The 23,845-nt window shown below is 42.9% G+C and overlaps 1 long non-coding RNA gene across 1 annotated transcript in view; it reads left to right on the plus strand.

Annotated features, from left to right (window-relative positions):
* LOC147999663 (uncharacterized) overlaps nt 1-12,806 on the plus strand; it is a 31,772-nt gene extending 18,966 nt beyond the window's left edge. The window contains exons 2-3 of the long non-coding RNA XR_015642477.1: nt 3,009-3,262; nt 11,419-12,806. This is a non-coding gene — a long non-coding RNA (uncharacterized LOC147999663). The remainder of the gene's footprint in view (nt 1-3,008; nt 3,263-11,418) is intronic.
* Nucleotides 12,807-23,845: the final 11,039 nt, after the last annotated feature.

A 23,845-nucleotide genomic window follows, 5' to 3' on the forward strand; every position in this document is an offset into this window, starting at 1 on the left:
TGGTGCTCTGGAACTGTTCCCCATGCCAACCTTGTGTCCCCAAGGCACACTGTCACGGTTTGGTTTCTGTTACTGTGATAAACGCTAACTAAAAGCAACATAGAAAGGAAAGGGGTTATTTAGCTTGTGGGTTACAGTCCATCATGAAGCTAAGTCTGGACAGGATCTCAAAGCAGGAAACGAGGCAGGGGCCACAGAGGAATACTGTTTATTGGCTTGCTTCCCTGGGTTACCTCTCTTACACAGCCCAGGCTGATCTGCCTAGAGATGGTACTTTCCATAAGGACTGGGCCCCTACATAAATCAGCAATCCAGAAAATGTCCCACCCACATGTCTGTGGCCAATGAATTCCTCAATTGAGATTCCCTAGGTTTGTGTCAGATTGTCAAGAAGTAATCTTAATACATAGTTACTCTATTGTTTCTTGTGTATCTCTTCAGTAAGAATATGCTTACGATTTTACACATATTTGTATAATATGACCATCACTGTGAACCTATTTGCCAAACGACTATGGAATAATTTAGAAGACTGTTAGTGAATCCTCTCCCGCTTCCCTGTAAACTACATTGTGTAGTTTCTTAGGAATGTGTAAAGCTATGCCAGAGAATTTGCCTTGCTTCCATTTCAGTGATAGTTAGGAAATTATCATTCTGTATGTATGTATGTATGTATGTATGTATGTATGTATGTATGTAGTCATCCATGTATCTGCGATGCTGAGCCAAAGTCTAAAGCAATATGGTTGTTCATAAGCATTTATTCAGTCTGAGCTATGAGATGGGTGCAGAGCCAACCCCCGTCTCCAAAACATCCCACACAGAGAAGTCATCCAGCACCCTCGGATATCACTGCCTCTCTAGGAAGTCTCTCCGGGCTATTCTCTCTCGTGCCTCCCCTCCCCCACCTTCTGCCACACTTGCACCCAGTGGTCTGTTGGTGATCCTGTTCTCTCTTCCTAGGCCTTACCAACCACGGGCTCTCAGCATTTACATTTTCCTCCCGCATTTATCCATTATCCCTTCAAAGTCTCTTTCTTTCAAAACTGAATTCTTGACCTGAAAAACAGTAAACACAGCAGAGGTGTTACAGAATGCGCCGCAGCCCTGACATAATTATATAATTGCATATACGTTGCATTGGTAATTTCTCTGTATTCATGTGCCTGCTCAGTTCCCACCTTGCTTCTCTATTACTGTCTCCATGCAACACACCCATAAAAGCTGTCAAAACAACACGACACATAAACTCTGAACAGATTCAATGAACTGTTCAGCTGCTTTTTCCTCTCATTTCCTTCCACTCGCTTCAGGAATCCTTGGGCTTTACAGTGGGAATTGAAAAGCCCTCAGGGCAAGTCCCTTTGTGGGTTGCTCTGTATCTTATTTAGTGCTGGTGTCCGGAGGCTGTAAGGAAAGCTGAGCAGGCGGTGTCGCAGCAGCTCAGGTGACTCCCAACGTCATTCAAATTTGTCAATAGTCTCCCTTAACTCTGCCGGAATAACGTGTCAGCCATCAGGATGAGTGTGGCAAGCCGGCAGATCTGTAACCCTGGGCTTCAGCCCCACGCGCTGACATGTCCAAATGTAACGAGCCCAAATTTGGGGCTCTGAGGAATACTCTCCATTCTCCTCTCTGCAGAAAAGAAACGGTTTTCAGTGTGGTAGGGTGGACACAAGTTAGAGCAAGGATGAATCCCCTGAGTACTTGGGTTAGTAAACACAGGAATATGTTACCAAAGGAAGCAGAAGAATATGTTTTCCCTAGTGAACGCTCGTTTATTTTTCTTAAGTACATTTCCCAGCGTCTGGACTCGCTGACAGATGGTCCTACTTGAATCCAGGAAAGCAGCCTTGGTGACCTTTGATGTATACCTGGCTTGCCCAGGTCTCTCCTTAAATGTCACTTCTGCTGAGAAGACCCAGCCTCCGACCCATTCTAATTAGATTCCCTCTTTGCATTGCTCTCACTCCCCTGTTATTTTCTTTGCCTTCTCTTTTAGCAAATTCTAATTCTGTTTGTTTGCTTATTTTTGCCTTTGCAGAGCCGGTCGTCAAACATTTGCCAGCACACCAGTCCTCCTGTTGTGCAGCTGGCTTTCCCCCTTTGCTCTCACACAGCAGCCAGCGCACTCCTTTAAATACTTGAATCTGCTCAAGCCATCCCCTCTACTCAAGAACTTGCAGTGGCTCCTCAGCCACCTTGATTACAACCCAAAATTCTCACCAGGACTAAATGCAGGCGTTCTATCTGCCAAGCCCCATTCCTTCTATATTTCTGATTCTATCCCTTCCTCCACAGCACACACATCCAGCCATACCACAATCATGCACTCATCAAAACTGTCCAAGCTGTCTCCCAGCTCAGCACCATGCAGAGACTCCTCTCCCTGGTAAGTCCTTCCCAAAGAGGAGCAAAGTCTGACTTCGTTTCTCACACATGTATTCCCTTCCATAGGTTCTACTTACTCATAGCCATCCCTGATCCCTGTATACAAAATGGCAATTGATGACATCACTTCCCACTCAATTTCTCCCCAGGTTTTGGTGTTTGTTTCCTCCTATGGCACGGACAGTGGTTTCTTCCTTTTAATTGGCAGATAACATTGTGCTGTGCATGACTTGGATATGAAATAGACCCTACAAGCTCAAGTGTTTAAACAGCGTTGGAGAGTCACCGAAACTTCCAAAGACAGGGGCTAGCTAGAAGGACGTGTGTTGCTAAAAGACAGGCCTTGACGGTTATAGGCCAGCCCTGCTTCTGGGCTCTCTACTCCCAGGTCAACAAGTAGCAGCTCCTTCTGGGTGCCATACATTCCAACTGTCATGGAGCAAACCACCCCAGCAACCGTACCTCTCTGCTGTGTGGACCGAAGGCCTTTACACCATGATTTGAGAGAAGTCGTTCTTTCTTAAGTTATTTATTTCTTCCAGGTCCTGTCATGGTGGCAGAAAGCTCTACCATAAACCATGATCATTGCTCTGATGAGCCTGCCATGTGTTTCCTAGGCCTTTAGAACTGGCTCACCGGAAAAACGTGGACGAGTTCAGAGCTGAGGGCTGGAGAAGCCCAGAAAGTCTGTGATCAGAGTAATGAGCTATCGCAGTGAGAGAGCCGAGGACTGGAATAGCGGCAGACATGAAGCTGGTGAGCGTCCTCCTTGCTCGTGAAGTTTCAGAAGTCACGCTTGAGGCTATTCGTGTGATATTCTGGCAAAGTATCCAATCCAGGACTGACTGTTTGAGTGAACCTTAATTTAAAGGTAACGAACTAATTTACGTAACAGAGGAAATTTCAAAACGATATACCCCTTAGAGTATGGCAAGGGGTCCTCACCACTTTTAGCCTGATTTGAATGAGATGCCAACTAGGTTGGTGAAGACAAAACTACCACAACAGTTAGAGACCGGTGTCACTAAAGAGAAACGCCAAATGTCACCGTAGTATAACAGGAAAGGTTTGTTCAGGGCAATATTGCATCCACTGAGGTCTTTAGGGTACAAAAATGAAACCCTAGTTGGAAAATATTCATTTAATAGGATCCAGGGTGCTGTTGCTGGGAACAACTCCTAGGGAAGTGTTTTCCCTGATTAAGCCACACGGACCCAGGGAGGACAGTATAAGGCATGCTCCATTAGGGTCAGTTTTCAGCTTCAGTTGGCAGCAGAACTTAGTATTACCAATGCTGGCTACATTGTGCTAACTAGAAACACACAGATGCAGGATACAAGAATACTGGATCATGGAGGCTCACACTGTGCTTCCAGAAATGTCTGTGATGCCAGACAATCTGCAGGAGGCAGGTTCCTGAAGAAAGGACCAGAGGGGAATCCCAGGAATATAAGTTATGCATCAACGAAAGCTGTAGGCATTAAGGAAAGAAAGAAGCCATGGATAGTTCAGGCATTAAGCCTGTAGGAATGAGGCCATCCAAGTCTCCTAAAGCCTCAAGCATCACCAGGACCCAGGATGTCAGATATGGAGCTGTAGTTTGGTGTTTGCAATACCGGTGTGGGATCTTGTTCTGTTCTTGCCTTTCCTTGATCCTCTCTCCTCTTCCTTATTTCTGAACTGAAGAAGTTTATTCTGTGCCATTGTATATCAGAAATATGAAATTGGCTGTGGTTCTTTGTTTATTTATTGCTTTTATTTGGTCGTTTTTTATATTACAGGGGTCCACGGCTTGGGGTTTCTCTTGAGTCTAAAAGAGACATGAGTCTATTAAGATTATAGGGACATTTGAAGTTTGAATAAATGCATCTTGAATTATGTGATGGCCATTAGCCTACACAGGACAAGAGCAGAATGTCATGACTCTTAAATGAGAAATGGCCCCTGCAGGCTCACATAGTTGACAACTTTGTTTGTATATGTTTTCCTAGGTTGTAGACCATTCAGGAGATAGGATCTAGCTTGAGGAAGTGAGTTGCTGAGGGCTATACCTTAAGGGTACTAGCCTTCAACTCAAGCCACGTGTTTCCTTATTAGCAAAAGCAATACTTGTGAACTCCAGTCTCCATGTACCCAGCTGTGACACTCCTTTCCTTCCCTGCCTTAAAGGCTGTGAGCCAAAATAATTTCTTCTTTTTCCTTTATTTTGCTTCCATTAGGATTGTTTCGAAGCAATTAGAAAGCTCTAATGTACATTCTCTTTTATCATATATAATATAATGTTATGAAGTACATACATGTATTCTATAGAATGGATGAATACAGCTAATTAGCATACCTCCTCCAACAAGGCTATATCTCCTCATCCTTCCCAAATAGTCCCACCAACTGTGAACCAAGCATTTAAACATATGCCTACAGGGGCCATTCTCATTCAAACTGCCACAGTGCTGAACAGGAAAGATAAGATCCACATCATAGCTAGTCAGGCAGTGGGGACTGTTATTATACAAATAAATAAACAAATGAATGGCTACGAGCTGCTATGTAATGGAAACATCATGGAAATAAAAGAAAGATGAAAAAACATCCTGGTGGGAGCTAGGAAAATATTGAACCAAAAAGATGAAAAGTGTATTATGCTATGTCTACAGAATGGCCCTCATAGATGTATCTATTTGAATATTTGGTTAGTGGAACTGTTTGGGAAGGATTGAGAGGTGTGTCCTTGCTAGAAGAGATGTGTCACTGAGGATAGGGTCTGAGGTTTCAAAAGCATACATCTCCCCAGTTTGTGTGCAGTCTGTGTCTGTGTCTGTGTCTGTGTCTGTGTCTGTGTCTGTGTCTGTGTCTGTGTCTGTGTCTGTGTCTGTGTCTGTGTCTGTGTCTCTCTGCCTGGTGATGGTTGTCGTCTTATCGTATAAGCTCCCTGCTACTGCTCCAGTGCCAGGCCTGCCTGCCTGCCTGTCTGCCATCATGCTCCTTGCTAGGATGATCAATGACTCATCCTCCAAAACTGGAAGTGAAGCAAGCACCCCATAAAATTCTTTCTTTTATAAGTTGTCTTTTTCATGGGGTTTTACTCTGGAACAGAAAAGTAACCAAGATAAACTTATTTCCCTGACTCTTGCTACCATACCCATCCCATATGTAGATGACCTGTAAGTATGCTTGCAATCAAGGGCAACTGAGCCTGGATTGCAGGCTCATAGACATCATTCTAATACTTGGACCTATAAAGTGCTTAATAAACAGTTTGATTAGTATATATGGCTCTGAAAAGCTGCCAAGGCTTGCTAGGATTCCATGGTCTCCCATCAGTTCCAGAGGACGTATCTTTCAGAAAATTTCTATTCATGAGAATACTAATTTACACATAATTGTGTGTCACATCGAGAGAGCTTTCCTTCCCAGAAGGTAACATAAAAACAAATGAAGCAAGGGGTCATAGGACTTAAGTCTATGTGTGGTGGGGCACAAATGGAAGGAGTTAGGAAATGAACTACGTATAGATAAACAGCCTTCCCATCAAAATTCATCCTCTCAGTGGCTTTTGGTTATTTTTGTCTTTTAAAGTGTTCTTGGTATTTTGAAGGGACAGGTTGTCAATTTCATTTACGTTTCTCTAACGTGGACTAAGCTATAAAGGGTAAGACCAAATTAGTACATGACCTTTTTTTGTTTAAAATAGTTACCATGTTTGGGTTACAGAACAGCTGTTCAACCTTTATACCATTCCTTGCTCTGTTCATATTTCTAAAGTGAAGGGAATGCCTCCCACGAACACAGAAAAGTCTATCATGCATCATTTTTTTAAACTTTCCAATTTCTATTTGCTGCTTTGTTCTCCATACTTCTCTGTCCTCTCTTTTGTTTAAAATCTCATTTAGCATTCTCTTGAGGAAAGAACACAAGATTACAATCTAATGATTGTAATGGGAACGGGTTAAGTTGGGGCCATTCCCCGTTTTCATTACAATCTTGGTGGCAAGGATAATGTAACAGAATTTTTAATGCCTCATATATTACACGAACATTTTCCCGTGAGCACCAGCTCCCGGTCTATGGACAGCGCTGTGGCTGTGTGCTGTAGGACCTTGATCTTTTTATATTCTGCATTATAATCAATTGGCCATTTCGCCCCTTCCCCATAGATTCCAGTCAAACAAGTAAAATATATTTTGATCTATAGCCTACCCCTACATCTCGTGACTATAAAACCCTATCAGCCACAAAACAGCAATGCAAAATCTGTGCGTCCAGTCATTCAAAGCAGACAGAAGGCACAGTCCAGGTGTTCTTCTGGACAGTCACCTCATCCTTGGAATTGTAGTTGTTGACAGCTAACATATAGTGTGTTCCTTTCAATATCCCGAGCTCTCGATGCAGTTGGCTCTTAAGCTATAAGATTCTGCTGCTAGTAGCAGGAAGTCATGCAGACCCCTGTTATTCTAAGTGTGTTCCTCTGGTCTGCAGGGTTCGGGTTCCGTCTGTGAACTAGAAATCCAGATTTCTTGGATTTGAATCTACGTTTTACTAAGATCTTCCTGTGGTCCCTGCAGAGAAGAGATGTTGAGGTATTTCTTTCAGGGCACAATTGGTGGGCACAAATAGTAGGATGAAGCTCCCATGACTTCGAGTGACCTCTGATGGAGCCCAGACTGGAGGCACACTCCAGAACACCCCACCCTGGCTTCTCAGAATCACCCTGTGGTGTCAGCTCCGAATGGTACTCTGGTTTCTCTACAAACACTTTGGGTTCTAAAATTTAAAGGACTCATTTCCTTTTATAAACTAATTCTCAAATTGTCCTTCCAAAGGAAATTTGTCAATCTCCATCTTGGTTGAGGTCACTGCATTCAAAATCATTTAGCTTTGCCGTACATCAGCCCCTTTGTTTATAACCCCAAAGCAATAGTGTTATTAATAAATATTAGGAGAATGAGAACAAACTACTGGAAAAGGGAGATCCCCTCCTCTGAAGAAACAACACAAGGACAAACTGAACAAAAGCATCTTACTTCACAAAGCAGCCTTCGCTGCAGGACGACTCTGCCACCCCCGCTCTTTCAGAAAGTGAGTTTCTCTCCAACCCAGTTCACTGGAATTCCCAGGGTACTGTCCCTGTCTGCTCCACTGAAGCTTCACTGCCACAGGCAGAAAGGGATTAAGGTCCAGATGGGTCCTACCTTAGCAATGGATGTCACCCAGCTGGAAGAGATTGGGAAGTGTAGTCTTTATCCAGATGTCTTACTCCACTGCATGACTCTGAAATCAGATTGGGCATTTGGGTGGGCACCAGCAGTCCCCACTACACTCACCCAGTCGGGTTATCCTGGAAGTTAAAGGCATTATGGAGATAAATAATTAAGCCTTCAACCAATACACGTTGGCTATTCAAGGTAGCTGTTATTTTTATTATCTTATTATTAGGCTTCTAGTAACTATGGCATTTTATCTCTGTCATGACTATTCAAAACTTCAACTCATAGATTACAAAGTGGTTGAATTTCAGCCCAGTTTGCCTGAGGGGTGTGTGGATAGTTCAGATCTAGCCACAATGGTAACATGAGGTTGGCATGGTGTTAGCACCAACAGATCTGATATCTACAGAGGGTGATAGTCAACCCTCTTGACTTTGTTTTATGCATGGCTGGTACATCAACCCTTGGAACTTGCATGGTCCTCAGAAATTTGGGTGCTCATGGCCCGTCAGTGGAGGACAGTTTTGTTTGTTTGTTTGTTTTGGGGTTTTTGTTTTTGTTTTTCTTTAGAAGGTTATGAGGGAGTCTGACAGTGAACTGCACTGAGTTATAGCAGAAAATTAACCCCACCCTAAACCTTTCCTGTACATGTGTCACTTTAGGCTGTGGCTGCAGGCTGCATGAGGTGAGCAAGGTAACTTGTTACCTTAAGCAATCAAGGGGGAGACTGCACTGGCTGCTACTGGGGTGCAGGTGGGGCCTACAGCTCTTTCTCTGTGGGCATTTGCTATTTTCACATAACCAAGAAGTAGATGGAATGACAGCAGCAGAAAACTTCTCCGTGTGGGTAGATCAGCAAGGCTTCTGATCTCAGAGACACAGACTAAACCTGAAACTCCAGCCAGCACTTAGCCACAGGGGAAATCACAAAAAAAAATCTGACTCATTCAATATCATTTTACCCTTGCTTGAAAAAATTATTTCTTCCACTTCAAGAAGCAAAATGTTTTCTACAAATACACATCCAAGCTACTGGTTATTTGGCGTTCAGAAAGCAGGATCTCTTTTAGAGACTTCCTAAGCCCTTTAAAGCAAATTTATGTCCCTAAGTAAGAAGATGAATTGGGGGGTTGGGGATTTAGCTCAGCGGTAGAGCGCTTGCCTAGCGAGCGCAAGGCCCTGGGTTCGGTCCCCAGCTCCGGGGGAAAAAAAAAAAAAAAAAAGAGAGAGAGCTAAAAGAAGATGAATTGGTCCAAGTCTAGAAAAATGAACACAAAATAGAAATAAAGTTTGGGTCCTGTCAGGAATTCATTAGGAAGACCTCAAGGTACTTACAAACATTACCTATTCTCTGCCTTCTTGCACAGCATCGCTTGTACCCAGACACACTTGTCTAGGACCATGATAACGCCTTATCACTTCACGTGGAGGGCACAGACTCTCCTGCGCCTGACTCTAGGTGAATCCCACGTGGTAGTGTTACCTCCTCTCACCCCGACCTTGGATCCTGCGTAGATATTTGTTTGGCTGGTTTTTATGTTTGTCCTTGTTTTGTTTTGAGACAGGGCCTCTTGTAGCCCAGGTTGGCCCCAAGCTCGCTGTGTAGTCAAAACTGACTTTGAGCTTCCACTTGCATCTACTAAGTGCTGGCACCTGAGCTGTGTGCTAGCATTCCTGGTTTGACACAGTTCTGCCTCACACACGCTAGATAAGCAATCTACTAACGGAGACCCGGCCACAGCCCAAACCCCGGGCTTTGTCTCACCATTTTGTACCAAAATCTCCCAGCGTGCCCTGTTTCGAATAGCTGCCTTAGCGTTTCTCCACAGCCTTATTTCCTGCTCAATCCCTGGCCTTCAGGTCCCTCAGGACTGGGTCCTTGTGTCCCTGAGTCCATTCAGAGATTTGCCTGATCACCAGTCCTGTGACTTCCTGCTGCTTGGTGACAGATTCCCTGGGCCACCTGCCGCCAGCCTGCCCACCTGCCTGCCTGCATCTGCACCTATCGTCTGCTGCCAGACAGCCATCCTCCCTACGGAGGGGTAAGAACAGATGGAATGCTCTTAACAAAGCACTGTAACGAGAGAAAATGCCAGCTAAACTGCTAGGGAAAAAAAACGAGGGTTAAACTCTTTCATTAGGAAAAGGAAGTGGCTTTCGATGAAGGCCAAGGACACGGAGAGGCCGCCTCCACGCAGTCTGGACAGCAGTTGTTCACAGGCTTGGCAGAGCACCGGGGTCAAATATTGTGCTCTGGAGCGGCGCTGGCGGAGCCTCCCAGCCCACCTTCACTAACAACTAAAGGGGACAGAATGCCATCTCTCCCAGGTTCAGAGTCCCATCTGCAAGACAGTGACACCACCCTGTGGACTGCCAGTATTCTTACTGATGGTGCAAGACAGCACGCATACAGGGTCTCTCCTCCAAGGGTTCCTTAAGTATGGGTCTGGATATAAAGCAATTACCCAGTTCTCAGATGCATCAGTTTTAGGGGAATGGTATACACAGGGTCGATTTTGTCAGGGGGTGGGGGAAGGAATATTGTACATAGAGCAGCAAAGCCATGGCTGGATGAGTCACCAGCCTATAAAAGATCAATACATTCAAAGGAAGTGTAAGTGGTGGAGCAGTGAGGTGGGAACCAGCCCTAAAGTCTGTGTGTGGCAGAGAAAGAAGAACACAAATGGCCACCCTGGGAGACAGCCGCTAAAGCTGGGGAATGCATCATAGTGGAGACCTTTCAAAAAGAGGGAGTAGGAGGGACGAGGATCCTGTGTTTACGGAATATAAACATAAAAGCAATGCTTCCCAAGGCACCAGGAAGGGAGGTAGAGGGGCATGGAAGGACTTGCCAAAGGGAAGTGATACAAAGTATTTGTAGCAGCTCTGATAGGGAGAGCGGAGTAAGAAAGTCTACAGAGGCAGAGGTAAACAGGCAGTCAGCTGTGACAGAGAGAAGAGGGAACCAAGAAACACAGTAATGGAGAACACGGATCCAAACAGCAGCTGGGAATAGGGAATTGATGGCAAAGCAATAAAATACCAGCAATGAGGGAGCCAGATACCATTAAAGTATGCGGTAGTTAATAACAAGGAGGCCAAAGTCAGGAAGCAATTAATAAATTAATAATCAATAGCAAGGTTTAAAATGAACGTAGATAAAAATGAGGGTATCTGGGGTGATCTGTTCAGTACAAGAAAGGCAGGGGCTGCCTGGAAGTGATGCTGGGATGGTTCAGCTCTGTCGCAGGGTCCATGCTGAGACAGAGGGGGAAAAACTAGCCCCCACTAAAGCAAGAGGAGTCACAGTGTTCTCTGCTGACACCCAAGTGACATACATACAGAGTCTCATACTCCACTAGCATGGGAAAAATGGCCTCAGAGACTGCCTGCCTCAATGGTGTTGAGAGCCATGCACACATCAGTGGAGCTTCGTCCCAAAGATGCTGGCAGAAAAAAGTACTAGAGAGCTATTCTCGAAATGTAAGTTTAGGGCCAGTTAGTGACCCTAGTCTCAGTTTTCATGCCCCACTATCAACATCAATGCATTGTTTGGTGTAGCATGGGAAATCATCAGAAAACTATAAACCCATAAGGATCTCCGAGGGTCACATGGCTGCCCGTCAGTAGTAACTGCAGCCCTAGAGCTGAAAGCTCCCACCAGCGTAAAGTGCCTCAGTTCAGGATATCTTCTAACACATGGTTTGCTTAGTGGAGTACAAGAGATGAGTGGACAAATGTGTCATAATAAAACCCTTCATCTTCTATAACAAATATACACTAATCACGACTTAAAGCATTGTTTCTCTTTTTTCTAATGCAGTGATGGCCTTTGGAGCTGCAAAGATCAAGGCTTCGGAAGCCTTGGTTGGAGTGTATTTTCTGCTTGTAGAAACATCCTCCAAGCAAGACTGGAAATTAAGTGGATAGAGTAGACCAGCCTTCCTATGGCATCTATAAAATCTGTCTCAGCTCTATGTCTGTGTGATACAAGATTGATGAGATTGCTTCTCTTAGGGCTTTCCCCAGAGATAGGTCCAGAAGGCGGGGTCCCTGTGTCACCCTCCCTTGCCTACCAGGTTGTTCATTTCTGCACATTGAATGTTTCTTCCTCTGTCTATTCCTTTTTGTTCTGTACTCAATAGTTGGCATTGTAATGTTGACTGTACTGTGGAGGCAGAAACTTGGTTCTCCAAAATACCCAACTGAGGAACATTTTCTACAGAGATATTGCCCGTTTGTCATCCAATGATGAGACTTAAGTGCTAGGGAGAAATGAGTAGAACTAGAGGCGGCAGGCTCGTTACAGATAACCCAGGCTTATAGAAAGGATAAAGGAATGTGTCAGAGAAACTGGGAGTCACTGATGTAAAAAGGAAGGACAGTGAGGAAAACAAGCAAGATATGAGAGAAGGAGCATATGGACAGGAAGTCTAAAGAATGGGCTTAGTGGCAGAAGATATGCCTTCCATATTGTCATAAAACATTGATATGATTAATATACCAAAGTCAATAAGAAACTCTCATTACACGGAATGTATAATATATAAAGTAGTATCAATAACATTCCAACTTAATTAATGTGAAAGTATTTTCCCCGAGTCTGCCGTTGTAAAACAAGCACCCGTTTCTCATCTTAAATAACGTTAAAATGATTGATTAGGAGAACGTTGGGCTGAAGCAGCTTGAAGCCCTGGATTCCTACATGAAAGCGATGGGTTGTACTCCCATCGGTGTCACATGACCTCACCGCTGTCTTGATTCGGAAGATACATCATGGAACTCTCACACGGTGTGCACTGTGCGGCCATGTCCTTTGTTGGCTGCGGTCTGGAACAGCTCAGATTTGAAACTGCAGTATGTGAGAAAACAGTGTCTTTACTACACGTACAAAACTTTCTGCTTTTACAGGTATAGAATGGTTTAACTGTAAAACCAAACACTTCTCATATTTTCCTATCTCTCGGAGCTAAGTGTCAAATTACTACATTGTGTTAAAATGCTTGCGTTTTTAAAATGGAGTTGTTAACTTGAGTCTTAGTTTAAAAAACTCATTGAATGAATTTTGGTTTAAAATCAGAACAGAATTTTCAACCATTTCTGAAATTACTCTAGACTTACTTCTGTTTTATACTATGTATTTATGCAAAATGACAATCTCAATGATGACATTTTAAAACCAAGTAAACAAGTGTATCTCTCTTATGAGCATGAAAGTTCTCTTTTATCTTTAACATATGCCAGAATCATGTATGTGCACATATGGTCATGTAGGCAAAACACAGACCAATTCCAATGGAATGTGGTTTGTCTTTTGGCCTCTGGCATCTTTTTAAGCAACTTGGTTGATGAAAGAGGACATCAGGGTCACTGGGTCTAGTTCTAATTCCATCATAGAAAGATTTTTAAGTGGTGCACTGTATGCTCTGTGGAATACAATGAGGACGCACATGCTGAGCAAAGATTGCAGGAGGTAACAAAGAACGCACACTAAAACTCTCCCAGTGCCGGGAAAGTGGCTCAGTCAGTCAAGTACAATCATGATACCTGAGACTGCCCCTCCTGAAGTCACCGGGAAAGCTGGGCGTGGTAGCACATGCTCGTTCTGCCAATGCTTGCTCTTTTGTTTCCATCCCTGGCTATTTAAATAAGCTCTCCTTTACAAGACTCATCTTAGTGGTTGGCACCTTGTTCCCGAACAATTCTTACCCATTTTTCCCTGCTCTGAGACTCTGGCAACTACAATCTATCATCTGTCTCTATAGACTTCACTATTCTGAATATTTCATATAAAAAATTATACAACATGTGGCCATTTTCCACCTCAGCATATTGTTTTTGAGGTTTGTCCAAGATATAAATTATATGTATCAATGTCCACTTCCTTTTATGGTCAATTAATACTCCGTGTTATGTAAATGGTTGACCTGCTCATCAGTAAAGTAACACACATCTGTATTCTTCTGACCACGTGGTCATTGTGAATAATTCTGCTGCTAACATTTATGTACACCCTTCCATGCTTGTATTTCTCTTATAGATATGCTATCCTAGTCACCGTTCTATTTATGCGAAGAAACTCCATGATCAAGGCAACTGTTATAAAAGAACCATTTCATTGGGGGTTGGGTCTTGCTTATGGTTTTAGTGTCTTAGTACATTATTATCATGGTGGGAAACAAGGCAGCACACAGACATTATCTGAGACCTTTAAATCCTAATCAGCAGGCAGGGAGAGACAGACACTGGGGCTGGTGTGAGCTTTCAAAATCTCAAAGCACATTTCCAGTGACACACTTCCTTCAACGAGGACATCCTTCCTAGTCCTTCTAATCCTTTCAAAGAGTTTAATTCCTGTTGACTAAGCATTCAAATATATGAGTCTTTGGGGCCATTCTTATTCAAACAGTCACATACGAATACAAGTAGAAGTAGGGGCCACATGGTAACTGCAAAAGGAACAGTTTAAAGAAGTGTTGAGCTGTTTTCCATAGCAACTGTAGTGTCTTCATCCCATTACTAAGGATATGTGAGAATTCCAATTTCTTCCCAACCTTGCTATACTTTGATTTTAGCCACCCTAATGGATGTGATGTAATATCTCAGTGTGGGTTTGATTTAAGTTTTGCTAATTATTCAACATCTTTTAAATAGCTAAGTTGTTATTTGGTTACCATCAACAAAATAATTTATTAATATGAATTAAACATTAATATTTATTTTCAGTGAATGAAACAGGAAAGACTTTATTTGCACACAGGAGAGTCCCCTAGGGGCTGGAGAATAGCTGAATCAACATGGCTTGCCATGCAGCCGTGTAGCCCTGACCTGGACCCCTACAACTCACAGAAAAATAAATAAATGGAGCTGATTATGATGGAAAACACTTACTATCTGAGTCCCATGAATGAGGTGACAGACAGACCCCTGGGACTCACTGACAAGCCAGGACACTGAGCAAACCTGTCTCCAAAACAAGGTAGAGAGTTCCTGAGGAGTGACACAGAAGTTAACCTCTGATTTGCACACACAAGCATACCCTCATCTATACACATCAGAAAAATGAGTGACCTCTGACCTCCACACACAAGTATACATGCATCTACACACATCAGAAAAATATTCCAGTGCATCGATAAATGTTTCAAAAAGTACATTGAAAGGCATTTTGCTTAAGACCCAAAGTTGTTCTCTTACTTGTCCACCTAGCATGCACATACCAGTACACACACACATACACACACACACACACACACACACACACACACCACTCTCTAAAATGTAGCTATAAATTTAGAAACCAAATTCAAAAGCAATTTAGCAGTGCTCTGTCTCTTTCTGGACTCTGATGTCTCTAAGATTTTAAAGATTCTGTGAATTGCTTGGCCTTAAAACAGTGTCTCTATTCTTAACTGGCAGTGTTCATTTAATTTACTGAGCCCAACGTAAGAAACCTATTTCCTGGGGCTGGGGATTTAGCTCAGTGGTTAGAGCACTTGCCTAGGAAGCGCAAGGCCCTGGGTTCGGTCCCCAGCTCCGAAAAAAAGAACCAAAAAAAAAAAAAAAAAAAGAAAAAGAAACCTATTTCCTATTTGTTCACTAAGACTTCTTCCTCAATGGCTGTCTTTAAGAATGTTGTAGGGGCTGGAGAGATGCTCAGCAGATAAGAGCACTGCATGCTCTTCCAGAGGTCCACATGGTGTCTCACAACCATCTGTATTGGAATCTGATGCCTCTGGTATGCTTGAAGACAGAGTATGCATACACATAAAACAAACAAGCAAATAAAAATATAATGCTGTGATTTTTTTCTCCTGGTTTTTGTCATTAGCTTCTCTCTTTTCCACTGAGACTTAATATCTTACTTATAGTTCATTTGGCCATTTAAGACTTTTTCAAATAAACAACCATTTTTAAGAGAAAAGTATTTAATTTTTAAATATATTTGCATATATAGGGACACATGCCACCCATGTGTGTGGATGTCCTAAAATGTCAGAAGAAGGCACCAGATTCCTAGAAACACTGAGAGTCACCCAATCCAGTGCTGGGAACTGAACTCCGGTCCTCTGGGAGAGCATCTCTGTTCAGTTCTATCGCTCCAGCCTCATAAACAACCATTTTTAGGAACCTCAGGAAGGGATAGGGAGAGTAGGTGATAGCTGGTAACATGTTTGTTACAACATGTTTGTTATGTGACTGATGGAGGTGATAGGTGGCAACATGTTTGTTATGTGGCTGACAGAGGTGATAGGTGGCAACATGTTTGCTACATACACGGCTGACTAATGTGTTAGGAGGCAACATGATTGTTATGTGACTGATAGAAGTGATCAGTGGTAACATGTTTGTTACATGGCTGATGGAAATATTTATTTCTGAGTTGATGATATATATCCTTAGTCTGTCTAGTGCTCTGGGTAAAGGAGAACTGCATTTTTTTTTTGTACACCAGAAGTTTTGTTTCAAAATCAAATAGTATCAAATCACAAAGGAAGAGGCTCACTCATTCATTCATTCATTCATTCATTCACTCATTGTACAAATAAGAATCAAGAGTGAGCCATGAGCCAGGTTCCAGATACAGACCTGCTGGCCATCGCAGCAATGACTGTGACCTTCAAAGCTTTGCCCGGGAGGAACACACACTCTAATGAAATGGTGCTGCACACCAACCTTTCACTGCCAAACTATGAGGATGAAATGTCTGGCTCTATAGCAGCCATTTTGCCCCTCTGGGGACAAAAGCCAACACACTGTAGATGACAGAGCTTCAAAACAGAAAGAAATGCGTTTAAATGAGTGTGAACGGCTCAAGGCCCCCAAGCAATTCCCATGCAGTGGCCAGGGCTTTTCTATTCCTAATTCTCAGAGCTTACTTTCAGAGCACTAATGTCCACAGAGGAAAAAACACTGAAAAAATAAAAATAATAAAAATCAAACTCATTCTGACTCCCCAGATCATGGCCCCAATTGCTGGCTGACACATTTCTGAGGAGGCGGTGTGCAGAAGGGGGATTTCTCCACATATACCTTATTCCAGACTGGAAATAGCAGCTTCTAGAACATCTCTCCTGTTCTGCAGCCAGGTAGCCTGACTGGGACACTGACTGGGACTGAAGCACCTCAAATAGCTCAGAAGATTTCTAAAAGCCTGGGCCTGAAGAATACTTCTGGCTGAATCTCCAAGTATACCTGTGCTCTCTGGCCAGAAACAGAGCAAGACCTTGGGGATCATTCATCTGAGACCGTTTTTCTGATGGTTCCGATGGGGAAGAAACTTAAAAGAGGAGTTAGGGAGCTTTAATGACCTACCACAAGCACAGAAATTCTAAAACCTCCAGGCTCAAATAGTACATTCTCAGGGCCCCCTGGCTGATTGGCATTTGTCACAGTTGGTTGCTTGTTAGTATTTATCTGACCTGTGAAGGAAGCAGCCTGATGTGATTGGGTTACCGCTGTATTTTCCGTGGAAGGAGGAATACGTATTTCTGTTTACTGGTTGACCCTGCCAGTTGTATGGAAAGCTGACTTGTTCAGCTCTTTCCATTAAGAACAGAATTGTGACATTATTAAGCAAGATGATTCGCAACACAGTACCCTATGGCTCGTTGTCATTTATTTGATGCCTGGGATCTTCACGGATGGACTAGCTCCAGTGATACACACACTAGAATTCTCCACATCGCTGGTGTTTTGGTTGGTCCCAGTGTTAGGCTCTGTCCCTTGAATATGCTGTCATCTGTGCATGGCTCCTCCTAGCCAAGAACCCACCACTTTAAGATTCTTGACTTAATAAGAGAGATAGTTGAGCTAGTCATGTGCTTATTATGGAAACACGAGGTCCTAATTTCAGATCCTCAGCATCAAAATAAAACGTCAGGGGTAGCTATGTGCACTTGCAACCCCAAAGCTGAAAAGAGAAGGATTCTCAAGGCTTGAGGCCATCCCATCAAGTTACAAGTTCAGTGTGAGTTCCTAACTCAAAATAGTTACCCGAAGAGCAATTGAGAAAAGACACCTGGGGTTGACTTTTTGTCTCCACATATGTTTACACAAACACACATGTACACATGCGCACACACAAACACAAACAATGTTTTAAAAGATCTTTGTGTTGAAGCAAAGCATGGTTCTCACCTCAAATGGCATAATATATTGATGATACTTTCTGAGCAGCACATGAGTAGCCATTGCCTGAGAACATGAGTTCAGGAGGCTGGGAATAATTTGTCCCAATGTAGAAATAGTTACATAAACTTTTATAGTCACAGAGCAAATGAAAGTCACAAATCAAGGTGTTTTTAAGTACTTTGTGGGGACAGCAAGCAGGCAGGTCAAAGTGAGGCTGTTTATGTTAGCTGTTTTAGTAGCTTTAGGATTGGTAGGAACCAGTGTCTGTTGAATATTTTAGAAATTTTATCCTTTAGTTGAAGAAATGTTTGATCAGCCCAATGAATGCCACCAAGGGAAAAAGGAATAGGTCATGATATTTTGGCTTGGAACGTGCAACATTCCACCACCACAGAGTTCTAATCGGTCAGACCTAAAGAATCTGCAGGCGTGGTTTTCTTCTGGGTGCTTCAGTTCACACTCGGGAGGTGATGCCTCCAGACGTGCCCTCTGCTCAGTTTGTGTTTGCTCATTTTCCAAAATTTTCAAAAGAAAAAAAGATATTGATGGTATTCAGAAGCTGTGGGAACGCAGCATCCATGGGGTAACATTCAAGAGTGTGTTTTCCTGTGCTTATCAAAGAGCTGCTTGAAATGTAGGATTTGTTCAACATCTGGATTTGGGTCTGTAGCAGCTGCATAGACAGTGGTGATGCAAAGTCTTCAGGAAATACCAACAGGTCATGCTCCCAGGCTTGGGTCCAGCTACATATAATGTGTGCATGTTTGTTTGTTTTCTCTTTTCCTTTTAATCTTCCTTAAACATACTTTAATACTTTTATCTTATTTCCTAAGAAACTTTCCTTAGAAATCTAGGTTTAAAAAAAAACACCTTAAATTTAATCTTCTACAGTGGTCTATACACATCTATGGGTTGTGTCCATGGTTTCAACCAACCATAGAAAAGACTATTGAGAAAGAGAAAAAAACATTGCATCAGTACCGGATAGGTGCACTGTTTTTCCTTGTTATCAGTTCCTAAGCAATGCAAAATAAAGACTATTGGGACATCTTTACACTCTATCAGATATTATAATTACCTACAGAGGACAGGAAAGTACACATAAGCTGCTATAAGCCATTTTACTTATGGATTGAATAGCCTGTGATTTGGATTTTGGACCTCCCCGAGTTCCTTCTGTCCATATGTTCATGGGTATGAGATCATCCGCTGAGGCATGGTCAACCCGTTACCACCTCACCTCTCCCAGCAGCCATCAAGTATAAATACCATCTCAGCCAGGGGTGAGGTCTATCGAGCCCTTCCCCTTTCCATGCTGACATCATTACATGTCTTAGTCTTATGCAGGCCCTGTGTAGGTAGCCACATCTACTGTGAATGTTTGTGACAGCCATGCCACATCCGAAGGATAACATTTTTCATCCTTGAAGGTTTGCATGGCCCTAATCTTGATCTCACAGTCCACAAGTGACTTCTTCTAACTGGGGATCCCCACCTTGTTATTGTCCCCGTGTTACGTAACTAGACTCTTCCCAGGTAAGTGTTCTCTGGATGATGCTGAAGGAACTTTTCAGAGCTTGTTCCTCATGGACACACATCTTCTCTTGATAATAAAACCAGCAGAGGGGCTCTTTCAGATGCGTAATCCAAAATCAGTCTTTGCAAGTAACCAAAGAACTAACATACTTATTTTTAAGGATATACAGGGCTGGGGTTAGCTCATTTAGTAAAGGATTTGTCTTATAAGCTCAAAGACCTAAGTTTAGTTCCCCAGCCAGACAGCCTAACCTGTTTAGCATATTCAGGGTAAGAGACCCTGTCTCAAATAAAGGGAGTTAAAAAGGGGACAGTGCTTGAGAAAAGATACTGAGAATGTTCTCTGGCCTTCACTACATGCATTGTCTCACTTGCACAAGTTTACACACACACACACACACACACACACACAAATAATAATAATAATAATAATAATAATAATAATAATAATAAAAACAACTTTACTGAGACTTGTAATGAAATAAAATGTATCTCTTTCATTGTATAAATATTCAAAAAAAAACCCCATGGTCTCAGAGAACTTCCCACCACCAATAATGCACACACAAATGTACAATCTACACACACATATGAAATCTTTAGAAAAGAATATATTTTGACTGTGGAGATGGATTCAGTATGAATAGAACCCTGAGGCACCTAAGAGTTTAAATAATGGTTTCTATTCCAGGGAAGGGAAAATATTTTTTCTTGATAGCACTTTCTTATATTCACAGCATTAAAATTACTTTTTCAAAATCCTGCCGGCAGAGACCCATCATGTTTGCCGTCGCTGTACTGTAAAGATAAGGATGGACTCAAGCTCTTCGGGAGCTGAGAGCCTGCAAACTGGCACTATCCTTCACCACACAAAGCATCCCACAAGTCCAGAGAGTTTTTTCTTCAAAGCCAAACAGAAGTTTTCTCTTACGGCATTTTTCATTGGCTCGAACCTCTTCTGTTGCTTGAATCTTACTTATTCACAGACTGTTCAAGGAGCAGGTAGTGGGAGCACAGGGCAGCAGATAGCAGTTTGGTTGTAGAAAACATAGAAGCTATCCTCTGGCTAAATTTTCTCATAAAAATTCTAGATTCTGATGGACATTAGCATATTTCAATATAATAAGCTATTACCCTTATTATTCTTTCTTCAGATGTAGGGAAAATATTAGCATCCGCACAAGATCCCATAAATCGTGTCACTGGGGTTTTGTGAAAGAATCACTGTGTTTGGAAATGTTTATGGAGTGAGAGTGTCTGATAAGCCACTCCTAAGTCCATGTTCTTGAAACGTCAGCTTAAACTTATCAGTCTATCCCTCCATATAGGTCAGCTTCCTTATGCCCTTCACTATGTACGCTGGAGCAATTTGTGTGCCCACTTCTCTCGTGTCCCTGTTGATTCGTCATCTAAAGGCTCCATGACAGTAGGACCATCATGTTGCCCTATCTGTCCTCATCTTCCCACTGCAGGCTACTTCAGGAGGATCAGTAAATGTCTGCCAGGTGTGTGACTACACAAACAGGCAACAGAAAAGCACATATTCCTTTCCTGCATCTGTTATTCTAAGTCGGTGCTTCTCAACCTACCTAATGCCAAGGCCCTTTAATACAGTCCCTCGTGTTTCTTGTCCCCTGCCTTCACCTTATTATCTGAGGAGGCAGGGGAGTCAGCCTGAGCTAGTGGTAGGTGTTAACCTTACTTATAAATAAGACTATTAGACCGGGAGACCGCTCCATGGGTGAAGGACTTGATATGTAACTGAGCCCTCAGAAACCACATGGAGGTAGAAGAAAAAAACTGAATCCAAACGTTTTTCTCAGAGCTCCATACACTTGTTCCATAGCACAAGTACTCCTGTGCACATCATGCACACACACACACACACACACACACACACACACACACACACACACTAACTGATTGAGTATATAAATCGTTGCATGGCACAAAGAAGTAGACAAGCATGGTAGACAGTGCTATTCATTTCTTTCTTGCTTCCCTCTATGACCTCTCGGGATACCAGACCTCATCCAAATACCCCAAACTCAGGCACCTTTCTCAGTAAGTGAGCACCCATACACTGTTTCAAAGGGGAAGGTGGGACTCCTACAGAAGACCTCAGTGGAGCCTGTTGTTCCTAGCCAGCCTTCCCTGTGGTGAAGTCTTGCAGCAGCTCATGAATGCTCACACAGGAGCTGCTACTGCTCAAGCTGTAGACAACAGAGCCCCTGCAGCCATCAGCTTCCCTGTCACAACCCTAATTCTGAAATAATTTGGTGCCGTTTTTCTGTTTGTATCAGAACTTTGCTTTATTATGGCTGAGAAGGGGGCTCTATATTTCTTTCATAAAGATAATTGTTTTCTTGGGATTTGGGGGATTTTCTCCCTCCCCCACCTTGGAGATACCTATGTGGCTAGAAGCCGATAAGACAGACGCACCTCTTCATTAAAAACTTTAACCTCTTGCTAATGATTATATTAATACCCAGCGTGCGATAAACACCTGAGACGTACTTTGTCCTAAACAACACAGCCTTGGAGAACCTTGTAGTCAATAAAATAAAATACCCCTTTCTCTTTAATTAACATATGAAATAAACACAGCCTGTGACACCTAGCGTGCGGCAGCAATTAAGAGGCATTGCTTAGTTAAACCTCCTAATACCTCATTTAAATATGCAATTAAGGGATAATTGCCTTCAATCAATAAAAAAATTGAAATATTTCGCAGGGGCTTCAATTATTTTTTGCTAGGCTTTCCACTTTACTCTTGGCCAGCACTAAATCCGCATGCTTCCCTCCTTTGGTTAAAGTGACATCACCCCCTTTCTTGGCCTTGGCATTGAAGCCTACTATTAACATTGCGAGAGGCCAAGAGCAGTGCTGAGCCTTGGAAATCATCTCTTTTAGCCTCGGTTGAAATTCTGTGGCTCAAAAATAGCCTCTTTCTGACTTGCCTTGGGTTTTGTTCTTTGTTTCAACTCAGCCCAAAGGCCTCCGTTTTCATCTCCTTGCAAAGGATCTTTTCGGGGTGCATGAGGCATGATACAGTCTGCATAAACCTCTGCTACCTCATGGCTGAGTTGTACCCCACACACAAACATACCTTTCAGACTGTGGCTATTTTCAGGCTGTTGTGGGCATAGCAACATTTCTAGCCCAATCTTCCATCAAGCCCTCCCAAAGTGTGTGCAGAAGGGACCGGGATGTGTGAAAAGCCACCAAGAAGGACGGAGGACTGGCTTAGGGGCAAGGTGTAAGGTGACAAAGCATAGCCAAATTTCATCGTGGAAGGGCAGGGGTGACATGTACGGTTGGCAGGAAGAGTGTTTGAGGCACGGAGGATGATTAGCAATGCAACCTTCAGGAATGATCTACAATAAACCACAAAAACAAACTCATGGAGTCCATAAATACCTTACAAAGGAGCCCAAGGGAAGGGCTGGGTGATGTCTGCTGGCTTAAGCTACCCTAGCAGTCTTGCATTCTAACCCAGGCAGAAGCAGCAAACTGGACTTACCTAGTTTGGAAGCCTGGCACATGCCTAAATGTCTTTTTCACTTTGATCAAGTAAATTCGATCTTAAAAGATCACTCTCATTTTTTTTTCTGAGCATAGAAAATAGCCTAATTATAACTCTGCAGGTGGGCACACGTGTGCCTTTCAGTTAGCAGGCCACTTCCTAAGACCCTTCATCGGATCCCCCAGCCTCAAATTCATACAACTAATGACTGAAAATAATTCCAGAAATTCCCAAAGAAATTTGAATTTCCTGTACTCTGAGTATCATGCTGAACCTGCGTAAAGCAGTAAGAAGTAATATGTTGATACTGAAAATCACCTAGAGATAAAAGTACACAGGAGAGGATCTGCCTGGCCCATATGCAAACATCGACAGATAACATAAAGGAGGTCAGCTTTCTAGAGTCACGATGGATTACGTCTCAGTAGGGTTCTGAAACTCACCCTAGAAGAAGCCATGTCTAGGTGCATTTATTGATCTTTCACAATAGCACCCCGATGACTGCTGGGGGAGAAACAAACACTTTCCTTGGGAGTATGCCCATCAGTATGTGGCCTGTGCCCTAGTGGCTGGTTCTGTGCCACGCACATGTACGCAGTATAACTATTCTCAGTGGGTTAGGGTCTTTTGAAAACACACAAAGTTAGAAGATGTGTCAGGGGAACTCAGGAAGAATTGGAGGAATTTGAGGGTCAGATATGATTAAGATATACTGTATACAAATACAGAATTTTTTTAATTTAAGAGAAACAAATTTTGGAGACCCAACAGCAACCTTAGGAACAGTTGAAGTTGGCACACAGGCTCCTGTGAGTCTTCCCAAACAATCTCTCCTCGTCTCTCTGCATTGTAACACTTTCTGGTCTCATTGACTTTGACGGACAATGATTCATTTGTGTTCTCAGATAACTAAGATTCATCAACATATCCACATCCTCGGACAACTCAGCACTGAAGTGTGTCCAACTCTCAGTCCCTGACAGACTCGTCAGCTTCTAGGCCACTTTGCAGTGAGACTTCACAGGAAGCAGCTAGTGCTGGCTGTCTACTGTCT

Source organism: Rattus norvegicus, chromosome 18 (assembly GCF_021556685.1).
Source record: "Rattus norvegicus strain SHRSP/BbbUtx chromosome 18, alternate assembly SHRSP_T2T, whole genome shotgun sequence".
In the NCBI taxonomy this organism is placed as follows: domain Eukaryota; kingdom Metazoa; phylum Chordata; class Mammalia; order Rodentia; family Muridae; genus Rattus; species Rattus norvegicus.